Source organism: Phyllobates terribilis, unplaced genomic scaffold (genome assembly GCF_046119375.1).
Source record: "Phyllobates terribilis strain yellow unplaced genomic scaffold, ASM4611937v1 Scaffold_4__5_contigs__length_816908805, whole genome shotgun sequence".
In the NCBI taxonomy this organism is placed as follows: Eukaryota; Metazoa; Chordata; class Amphibia; order Anura; family Dendrobatidae; genus Phyllobates; species Phyllobates terribilis.
In genome coordinates, this window is record NW_027362764.1 from 83,328,320 (window position 1) to 83,337,909 (window position 9,590).

The following is a 9,590-nucleotide window of genomic DNA, read 5'->3' on the forward strand; positions in this document are numbered from 1 at the left end:
GACCTTTTTCATAAGAGATTCCCAAATGATATACAGGTACATCTCAATCAATTAGAATATCATCAAAAAGTTTATTTCAGTTCTTCAATACAAAAAGTGAAACTCATATATTATATAGAGTCACTACAAACAGTGTGATCTATTTCAAGTGTTTATTTCTGTTAATGTTGATGGTTATGGCTTACAGCCAATGAAAACATTAATGTATATTTCCGAGATCCCAAGAACATGGCGAATGCCCACCTGGGTCTTGACTCGTTCTAGCATAAAGGGATAGGGAGATACTTACATTAGCTAGTAGGAAAGATAACAAAGCTGTGTTTGGTCTTAACGCGTAGCAGAGGCCCAATTGGATCTGATGGTACCAGAACCACCTTCCTAGGACCGTCCATTAAGGAGTTATGACCCATCCTAGGTTTTGGAGTCTTTAGCTGCTAGGTGCAAGAGGGATAGATTTTGATCCAACCCAGGGGGCAGGAGGGTGTGACCAACCAAGGGGTGAAATGCTCCTGCAAAGCATGGCCTAGTGCATTCTTACGGGGAGGTCACTACGACATATCGTATGGGGAGAAGTCCAGGAACAGAGGGGTACACAAGCCTCCCTTGTGGCAGCCCCTCCCCCACAGGCAGGCCTTCCATCTGACTGGTAACTCTCATATTCTGCTTATATCTTTTGTCTTACCACTCTTGTATTTGCATATTTGAGCATTGTATATGTATAACCCTTGTGTATATAGTGTATTCTCTAGTGTGCCCTTAAGTCGATTAAATATATAATTTAACCTCGGTTTAACTTTCCATGCTACAGGGGCTGCTTTCTGGCCCATTATAATTCCCATTAACAGACCGGGCTTATATCGAACAAGGAACTGGTGGCGGTACTACCAGGCTGATAAGGTTCTGTTTCACTTGGGCTAATGAAAGGGGCCGCTCAGCCTGTGAAGGGTTTGAGCGAATGTGGTGCCATGTGAGTGACTGTATGGGCCACCTCCTCTCACTCCTGATGCCTTCCTGAGCCCATGTGGACAGGTGGTTTCTGTATAAAACTGTACCAAACCAATCTGATCTTGCGTGTCCCGAGGGAGTGCAAAACGTCACATTAGTGAAAGTTGGGAGATCGCATTGCGTGATCCGTCTGATGTAATAGTGATATCAGGCGGGTGGCGAAGTGCGGATCCTTCCCATGCGGTGGCAGCACGGTGGGATTGAAATAATAGTGTATGTGAGTGTGGGACCCATACTCCCATACACTAAAGACTACCAGCATTAACTTTTGCTGCTGGGGTCTTAAGATCAGCTCAGCATTACACAGTCCAAGTGCAAATACTGTAAGATGTGTGGGTGCATCAGATTGCAGCTTTGTGTCAGTGACCAAAGAATGCAAGGATGGCCAACGGCAACAGGAGCAGAGCCAGGGAGATGGTCAATGCTACGGATGGTGTAAGACTATGCTGCTCAAGCAGAAGGGGAGTCCAGACCAGGCTCCCAAAGTAGCCAGTCGTTGGCAGTCAGTTCCGCAGTGGGCCACTCACCACATGCCAATCCCCTCAGCCAGGCAAGCTCGGATGACCTCATGAAAACTGCCCTGGCCAGTCTCCAGGCTGGGGACAAGGCCACCTATGAGACCCTAATGGCAGCATGTCAGCATAAGCGCGAGCACCAGCGACAAATGCTTCAGCTCCAACTCCAGCTCCAGCTGCAGACCCAAGCCAGTTGCGAGTCCCCTGAGATCCGAGTACTGAAGCTACAGGTGGAGGACTTCCCCATACTGGACAAAGGAGGAGACTTGGACACTTTCTTGGTGAAATTTGAAAAAACTTGCCATCAGTACCATCTGCCTGAGGACCAATGGGTCCGGTTCTGCCCATGCTTCCCTCTCCACGTTGGTAGATAAACTCTGACTGTGTCATCTCTGCAGACAGCCGGGACAGTTCAAATCCATGTGTCCCCAGAGCAAGAAGGGCCTGTCCCTGTCCCAGAAACCATCCACTGTTCTGTGGGTTGTTGGGGGTAGTGGGAGGTCCCTTGAAAACCTTCATCATAGGCCAGGCCATGTCCATGGGACTACGGGACACCGGTGCTGAGATGACTCTTGTGCGGCCTGAGCTGGGAAAACCCTCGCCGTCTCCAGGACTTGAGGCGTCGAACCGGTGCTGCTCATTGCCAAGGTGTATTTGGACTGAGCCACCAGGAGGGGAGTGCCAGGTGGGGGTAAACTCGAATATTCCCGTGAGTGTTTTGCTTGGGACAGCTAGTATGTGTCCACTGAACCCCCAAAGCCTGATCCTCCAGACAACTACGTCATGTCCACCCATGTTGATGTCAATGTGATTAACATGCCTACTGATGAGGGTGTGGGGGTGGGTGATGTACAGTGTACCTCTCCCCTTGGGGAGATCAATCAAGCCAGTTGTGATAAGGCCTTAGAGTGTGGCCAGCAGGCCTGCTGGAACAGTTTGTCCTGTGAGGTTGTCACAGAGGGCAGACAGCTGTGGAAGGGGAGCATTCAATTGAGGGCGGGGCTGTCCCAGGAGAGGTAGAGCTCCCAGGTAAGGCTTCATTGCAGGGTTCCTCAACAACTGGGATGTCAGAAGGCCAGGTTAGTCACTTTGGACCGGCGAATTGGTTGAAAACAGAGGAGAAGCTCTACCCGTTGTTGCAGCAGCCATGGCCGCTGTCACGCGCAGTAGTAGTGCCATGGCCTCGGGGGTCCAACTGCTTTTCTCCTTCCAACTAAGCGGCTGCTGGGTCAGAGGGAAGCCAGGAGATGGGTCCCAGGGAACTGACAGAAGATGTGGCAGTCTTGTCTATTCTAGCGGCGTTGGAAACTGACGACAGCATGAAAGCTCTTAAGGAGCAGGCGGCACAGCCTCCCTCAGACTCAGACCTTGAGCGGGTGGTCTGGGACCAAGGTCGGCTGTACCGGTTAATGGTCCAGCAAGGTTCACCGGAGGTGTGGCCTAGGGACCGACAGTTAGTGGTATCCTATCCATTCAGGGAGGAGTTATTTCAGATTGCACAAGAGATTCCAAAGCCGGACATCTAGGGATCGCTAAGACCAAGGCCAGGATAGCAAAGCATTTCTACTGGCCAAGGATGGGGGCCTATCTGGATGCCTACTGCCCTTTGTGAGACACCTGTTAGAGGCGGGGCGATGCCCCAATGGTAACTCTGACCAATAATTGAAGAGCCTTTCAGGAGGGTGACTCTGGGTTTGGTTGGCCCGAAGGGCACTCCCAGCAGCTACGAGATATGCTTCATATTGACGGTTGTAGACTATTCCCACCGGTACCTGGAAGCGGTAGCCTTGTCATCCTTGCCAAAAGGTGACCACCGCCTTACTGGAGATTTTCTCCTGATTGGGTTTTCCCCAGGAAATGCTCACTGACTGGAGGACCCACTTCATGTCTCAGTGGATGGAGTCCCTCTGTAAGCAAATACAGGTGCAACATCTTGTGACCAACCCGTACCACCCACAGACCAACGATGCTTAAGATGTTGGTCAACTCACATGGGTGCGACTGTGAGTGGTATCTCCCACACCTGCTATTTGCACACCGGGAGGTTCCACAGGTCCCAACGGGGTTTTCCACCTTCGAGCTCCTGTAAGTGCAACATGTGCGGGGGCTCCTGGTCTGGTGAAAGATCTGGGAAGGGGACTTAGCCACCCGTGAACCGTCAGTCGTCGAGTATGCCATGCACTTCCGTGACAAGATGCAGGCCTAGGCGCAGCAGGTGCACGATAATATGATACGAGCCCAGGCTGACCATAAGCGACGGTACAACCAAAATATTTGTGAGAGGACCTACCAGGTGGGTCAAAAGGTGTGGGTACTGGTCCCTGTACTCCAGGCCCGTACCTTGTGCACCACGTCTCAACGCCGCAACATACCTTGGTCACGTTGAACCATGCCCGGGGAAGGCGGAATGCCTTCCAGATGAACATGATGAAGGCACATCATGAGAGGGAGGCCTGCGCCCTCCCTGTATGTGACCTGCCAGAGGAGGGAGAGGCGGAGACCCTCCCGGACATGCTCGCCCAGGCTAGGGTGGGTGGGACCATTGAGGACGTGAACGTTTACAACCAGCTCTTGTTGGACCAACAGTCTCAGCTGTGGTCAACTCTACACCCCTTCCGGGATTTGTTCAGCAACAAGTCCGGAAGAACAGAGTCGGCTGTCCATCACGTGGATACCGGGGATCACCCCCCCAAATCCGGCGTTCAGCATATTGGGTCTCCCTGGAGGTACAGCAGCACATGCACCAGGAGATTGACGAGATGCTGAAGCTGGAGGTCATCCAGCCATCCAGTAGCTCTTGGGCTTCGACTGTAGTCCTTGTCCCAAAGAAGGACCGGACAAACCGGTCCTGCATGGACTACAGGGGGCTCAATGCTGTCATGGTCACTGATACGTACCCAATGCCATGCATCAATGATCTGCTCGATCAGTTGGCCGGGGACAAATACCTGACCTTCATGGATCTGAGCTGAAGATATTGGCAGATTCCACTGACCCGCGAGGCATGGGAACGCTCTGCCTTTATCACCTCATTCGGACTGTACGAATCCACAGTGAAGAATGCCCCTGCCACTTTTTAGCGAATGGTCAACATGCTGCTCAAGGTACTTGAAGGGTAGACGGACGCCATATTCAGTCCCACCTGGGAGGATCACCTAGAGCATCTGGCGCAGGTGCTCGGGCAGATCCGCCGGGCAGGCTTGACCATTAAGCCGGAAAAGTACCAGCTGGGTATGAGTGAGGTCCATTACCTAGGACACTGGGTAGGCTGTAGGCACTGGGTAGGAAGGGGGGCTCTAAAGCCAGAGCCTGGAAAGGTGGATGCCATCGCATCCTGGCCCACCCCAGGACCAAGAAACTGGTGATGTCCTTCCTGGGCACCGCCAGGTACTATAGGAGGTTCGTTCCTCATTATAGTAGACTGGTAAAGCCTCTGACGGATCTCACCAAGAAGAAGCTGCCCTCCGCAGTCAATTAGACAAACAACTGTGAGACGGCCTTCCGGGCGCTGAAGACCGCCCTTTCCACCTTCCCGATACTACAGGCAGCAAACTTTATATGGCCGTTTGTAGTACAGATCGACACCAGTGATTTTGGCCTCGATGCTGTGCTCAGCCAGGTCGACACTACGGGCCAAGACTACCCCATTTTGTACCTGAGCCGGAAGCTACTGCCGAGGGAGGTGGCTTACTCCACGATGGAGAAGGAATGTCTGGTAATTGTGTAGGCCCTGCAGTGTCTGCATCCATACTTGTATGAACCCAATTCACCCTGGAAACAGACCACAACCCCCTCAGCTGGTTACACATAGTTTCCGGAACGAATGGTAGGTAGCTGTGTTGGAGCCTTGCGCTCCAGCAGTACCACTTTGCCATTCGCCACAAGTTCCGTGACCCCGGTAATGTTGATGGGTTATCCCGATGAGGGGAGGTTGTGAATCGGGGCGCGGCAGAACCCCGGGAAATGCTGCCCCTAGCACCCTCTAAAGGGGGAGGTATGAAGGATAGGGAGATGTAATGGCAGCTTAATATCGTCCCGTAAGCATGTGTAGCTGTAACAAGACACCTAGCTCCACAGATAGTCCCGCCTTTCAGCCACAAAGTCAGAACTCACACCCCCACCAGCTAGCTAGAATCCAAACTCCTACAGGAAGACCCCCTATGGATCTAAACCATGTGGTCTGCTTTGTTCAGACAGCTAGGAATTCCATAAGGAGTTATGGAGATACTATATGTCCTAGCCGCACATCGTGTATATTTCCGAGATCCCCAGAACATGGTGAATGCCCACCTGGGTCCTGACCGGTTCTAGCATGAAGGGATAGGGAGATACATAGAATAGCTAGAAGGAAAAAGGTAGCAAGGCTGGGGCCCAGCTGGATCCGATGGCACCAGAACTGCCTCCCTAGGACCGTCCATTATAGAGTTATGACCCATCCTATGTTTTGGAATCTTTAGCTGCTAGATGCAAGGAGAGTGGATTTAGGTCCAATCCAGGGGGCAGGAGCATGAGACCAACCAAGGGGTTAAATGCGCCTGCAAAGCATTTTTAGTTTGCCCTTCAGTTGATTAAATATATAATTTAACCTTGGGCAGCTCTTTTACCTCTTATCCACGAATCCACACGTCCATTTCTCGGTTTAACTTTCCATGCTACCGGGGCAGGTTTCTGGCCGATATAATTGTAGTTAATGGACCGGGCTTATATCTAACGAGGAACTGGTGGCGGTTCTACTGGGCTGATAAGGTTCTGTTTCACTGGGGCTAGTGAAAGGGGCTGCTCAGCCTGTCAGGGATGTGAGCGAGTGTGGTGCCACGTCAGTGACTGTGTGGGCCACCTCCTCTCACTCCCGGTGCCTTTCTGGGAGCATATGGACAGGGGGTGTCTGTGTAAAACTGTACCAATCTGACCTTACATGACCTAAGGGGGTGTGGAACTTCACATTAGTGAAAGTGGGGAGACTGCATTACGTGATTCGTCTGACGTAATAGTGACGGATGTGAGGATCCTTCACACCTTCACTGTTGTAAGCTATTTATGGACCATGGCTTTTTCTGTAATATACAAATAAGAAATTGTCAGGGAAAATCCTACCAGAAAAGCTAAACTTTAAATATGGTTTAACAGAATCACTGTGAATTATGGCAGCTGTGTAATAACTACTATTTAACATCCGTTTAAATGCAACTGGCTAATTCTAAACACAACCACATCCCCAATTACAAAAGGGTTTTCACATTTATGCTACCAAATTATTTTTGTTTTATTTTCATTTTCAAAATGATTTGTACAGATTATGGGTGACATTTTAAGTGTCCATTGCTCTAGTATGTGTAACCCAGCTTTTTCCTGTGCTGTGATCTCCCCTACATCTGCCTCTAGCATTCACTTGATGTATTTTTCAACTACCCACTGCTCCACTACCCTCACTTTTATTTATGACCTCCTTATTATTCTGCCCTGAATATCCAGCATCTGGCTCAGCCTTAATCAGCTGATAAAGATGAGCACAAACCACTCCCCCCTGGTTCAGAGCTGAATGCATTCTGTATCAAATATATTGTGAGCTACTTATCTGCAATGATTTTAGTCTGCGTCTTTCTCCTTAAGTGTCCAGTGTGAGAAATAAGAATTATACCAGAATTGAACCAGAAGGGAACTGAAGGTAACTGGATACTTGGACACTGTAAACAATGTTTGCGTTTGTTTTCACTCTCACCCCCATAATACTTTTTACAACCACCCCTAATCCATAAACCTAGAAAGGAACTGGTCATCTCTCCCGCCATCCTCCCCATCCATCTCACCTCCTCCTCAGAACTATTCCTCAACATTCAATCCTGTCTCTAAGCACAGACAGCCACTGTGACATGCAGAAGTAGTGCTGTTGCAGAATGTGACATGCAGAAGTAGTGCTGTTGCTTTAAAAGCATTCAGCAACTATTAGAAGTAACACAAGCACATGAGACAGGGAGTGTTGTTCTCCAGAAGCATCAAGCAACTAGATGGGTTAACACAGTCACAGGAGACAGGGAGTGTTTTAGCAGATCCCCAGGGGATTGTGAGGAAGTTGTTTACATTCTGGCTGCAGCCAAAGGGAGAGGTGGTGTGTGTGATGTGTATCTCACAGAATTGCAGGAAAGAGAACAGGATTCAAGTCCAGCGTGAAGCTCAACACAGGTCAGATACCCTGCACAGTTAGTTCAGGAAGTCTATCATCGGGCAGGAAGATAAGGACTGAAAGGAATCGTGTCACAGAGATCATCTCCCTCATCAAACCTTCTCCCCTCCATCTCCATGCAGGATAAAGAATGCTGTGTACAATTGAGTCCATGTGAAGGAAAAGCCTGTGGTAGTGTATGCATTAAAACTGTGCTGTACTGTGCTACAGGATAATATACTGTGTACTGCTGTGCTGCAAAGGAGATTGTACTGTTACTACTGGAGCCTGTTCTTCATAAGACTTAACTTGCACTGGCTGTGCGGCTTCTTATTAAATGCTACTGTTCTACTGTTTATAAGGGCTCTTGTCAAGTGTGTCTAGTCAGCAAGTGAAAACCTACATGTCTGTGCCTGAGGGTCAATGCCCCTGTGTACCTGAGAGAAGCTGCAGTCTATGGTTGCCCTGACTAACGGTTCCCCCAGGATTCCAAAGAATTCATGTAACCTGTCTCGCCCCTATCTGAACCTAGCGGCGTGCTTGTAACACCACCGCATGCTCTCTCCTGCTCCCACCTGCTAACACTTTCTCTGCTCTTCCTCACTGCTGGCGATATCTCTCCAAATCCTGGCCCTTCTCACCACATCCCCACAGTCACTTCCACCTCCTATCCACGATCTATCACAAACTCTTGCAACCCTTCTAACCTTATACACATATGCCCAGCCCACGCTTCTCCAGTCCCTCTAACAGGAGCTCTAGGGAACGCTCGCTCTGTCTGCAACAAACTTTCCTACATCCATGATCTTTTCATCACTAACAAACTTTCCTTCCTCGGCATCACCGAAACCTGGCTCACCCCCTCTGACACAGACTCTCCAGCTGCATTTTCGTACGGTGGATTCCATCTTTCTCACACCCCCCGCCCCATTGGCAAGCATGGCCACACACTGGACCTCATCTTCACCCGCCTCTGTTCCCTATCTAACCTCTCCAACTCACCTCTCCCTCTTTCTGACCACAACCTACTTACATTCTCTACCTTCTCCTCTCCGGGGCCACAGTCCTTACTCCACAAACTTGCACACCCTCGCAGAAATTTTAAACACTTTGACCCACACTCAGTCTCTAAATCCCTTCTCCCTCTTACAACCATGAATCTGCAAATAGTGCACGCCCTTATCATCTCCCGCCGCGACTACTTCAACCTCGTGCTCTGTGGCCTCCCTTCTAATACTCTCGCACCCCTCCAATCAATCCTAAGCTCAGCTGCCCGATTAATCCACCTGCCCCCCCGCCCCCCCTGCTATTCCCCTACCTCTCTTCTCTGTCAATCCCTTCAGTTGCTCCCCATTGCCCAGAGACTCCAATTCAAAACCCTAACCTTGGCATACAAAGCCATCCACAACCTGTCTCCTCTATACATTTGTGACTTAGTCTCCCGGTACATACCGGCACGCAACCTCCAATCCTCACAAGATCTCCTTCTCTACTCCCCTCTTATCTCCTCTTCCCACAATCGCATAAAAGATTTCTTCCGTGCATCCCCCCTACTCTGGAACTCTCTACCCCAACATAGCAGGCTCTCGCCTACCGTGGAAACCTTCAGAAGGAAACTGAACACCTACCTCTTCCGAAAAGCCTACAACCTGCAGTACCACTGCTCCACCATACCGCTGCACAGCCAGCTCTACCCTCACCTACTGTATCCTCACCCATCCCTTGTAGAATGTGAGCCCTTGCGGGCAGTCTCCTCTCTCCTGTACCAGTCGCCGTCACGTTTTGTTCAAGATTATTGCAATTGTTTTTGCTATATATACCCCTTTTCACATGTAAAGAGCCACAGAATAAATGGAGCTACAATAATAAATAATAATAATAACAACATTAAAGGGGTTGTCTGGCCTTAG